Source organism: Oryx dammah, unplaced genomic scaffold, assembly GCF_014754425.2.
Source record: "Oryx dammah isolate SB20612 unplaced genomic scaffold, SCBI_Odam_1.1 HiC_scaffold_5618, whole genome shotgun sequence".
NCBI classification, from domain to species: Eukaryota; Metazoa; Chordata; class Mammalia; order Artiodactyla; family Bovidae; genus Oryx; species Oryx dammah.
Genome location: NW_024075462.1, coordinates 146 through 2,398, shown reverse-complemented (window position 1 = coordinate 2,398; position 2,253 = coordinate 146). Strand labels below are relative to the sequence as shown.

Here is a 2,253-nt window from a genome sequence, read left to right as displayed (position 1 = left end):
ATAAGCTCATTATTCAAGTATTTTTATAGTCTGTGCCTTTTCTCCACTGAGATTCAAATGAATCCATTTATATAATGTTAGAAACAGGAAACAATCATAAAATATGTTGCTATAGTTACTAAGGGAGATATATTTTTAAAAGAACAGAAACTAAACTATTTGCTATTTGCTAGCAAGAATAATTTTCTCTCAGTGCGTTTTGTAATTATGAAAGTCCAAATATTCTTGCATATAGTCTATATAATCAGAGAAGATATATTAGCAAGCACCTCAATCGAACATAGATTTATAGAAATTCTAATGTTTGGTTTTAATTAGTCTAATTCAGAGTCTTGTTATAGTTCAGTTATCAACATTCTTGTTTCTCTGTCAGTAAAGAGAATGTGCTAGTTTTCTTGGGGGGAAGACTATTTTAATCAATATTTTCCTATACTTTTGATTTTCAAGAAAACAGAAATCTTAAATAAGACACTTGTTTTCCAGGGTCTGGTACCGTGCCTAATGACTATTTCTCTGATTAATACGTTATCATCAGTAAAACGTACATTCTGTTTACTTCCAACACTGATTTAACGTGGCTTATGATAAAAGATGTATTAAATGTTTGGGATTGACATGTACACACTGCTATATTTAAAATGGATAACCATCAAAGACCTACTGTATAGCTCAGAGAACTCTGCTGAATACTCTGTAATAACTTAAATGGGAAAAGAATTTGAAAAAAAATAGATATATATGTAACTGAATCACTTTGCTGGACACCGGAAGCTAATGCAAGATTGTTAACTAATTATACTCCAATATAAAATGAAACATTTTAAAAAAGAAAATAAACTTTCATAGAAGACAAAGATAGCAATATAAACTAAAAAACATTGAGAATGAGGCAAAATATTATTGTACTTCATGGTATACTAACTTTATCAATATAAATATAGTCATTATTTGAAATGGAAGGGAATTAACTCAGCACTGCTCTTTCACATAAAGGCATATAAATGCAGATTCAGATATAGATACACACAATAATGGCATTTTTATCAGTCAATCATCTCCTTTTTTGTTGTTCCATTATAATAGAATCCGTGTTTGTTATCTCTCTTAATATAGTGGCATCCTCTTTCATACATCAGATGTTTGTTAAGCACCTACTATGTGTCAGAGTGTTTCAAGCACTGGAGATACGGTGGTAACAAAATTCTTTGTCCTCGTGGAATTTATATTTTATTCTCAATTTAGATAGAGATAAGCAAGAAGCCAAATATATCATGTAATCACTAAGGGCTACGGAGATAAAACAGGCAGAGGGAAAAAGAACTCAATTAACTAAACATACATGGAATCAGAAAGAACACTAACTTGTTCTATATTTTTCATTTTTGTCATTAATATAAGAACTCGGAGACTCTGTGGAACTGACATTGAGAAAATCATGCCCAGAATTATATCTTTTTATTAGTCAATGCAGTATATAAAGTGGACATGGTGAGTTTTTAGCCACATCCTCAAAATATACATTCTTTATGTATTTTACATGCAATCTTCTTTTTCAAATTTGAAATACAGTCCATGGGGTCGGAAAGAGTTGGACATGACTGAGGGACTAAGCACAGCACATAGTTGATTTACAATGTTGTTGTTTTGTTTTAACTGTTTATATGCAATCTTAACCCTGTTATAGGGCTTCCCTGGTGGCTCAGAGGATAAAGCATCTGCCTGCAATGCAGGAGACCCAGGTTCGATCCCTGGGTTGGGAAGATCCCCTGGAGAAGGAAATGGCAACCCACTCCAGTATTCTTGCCTGGAGAATCCCATGGACAGAGGAGCCTGGCGGGCTACAGTCCATGGGGTTGCAAGTGTCGGACATGTCTGAGCGACTTCACACACAACCCTGTTATTGATGATGGATTTGTTTTGCCCTGATGGCTATCTCTTTGTAGAATCTGACTAAGTTTGAGATAGAAACAAAGACTTTCCTGAGATACATGTGGTCTTAGTTCTTTTAGACATTTCTTATTGGATGTTTTAAGTTATAGAAAAATAGCACATTAACTTTTTGAAAATGACAACATATCTTATTCAGGAATAACTCTGGAATTTCACGAAAGAAGCTTATTTTCCCACTGGGAAGTTTGCATGCCAAAATGCTCATATCATTAGTCATTTCTCTGAAATATTTCCTTGCAATTTTTACCTGAACGGAGCCTATGAATTTAGTAATTTTCTAGTAGCAAATAAGATCCTACGGGA

At 33.5% G+C, this 2,253-nt stretch overlaps 1 non-coding gene across 1 annotated transcript; it reads left to right on the top strand.

Moving 5' to 3' along the window:
* The first annotated feature begins 1,688 nt into the window (after positions 1-1,688).
* On the top strand, positions 1,689-1,760 carry TRNAC-GCA. Its single transcript has one exon. It is a non-coding gene; the product is annotated as a tRNA-Cys (tRNA).
* Positions 1,761-2,253: the final 493 nt, after the last annotated feature.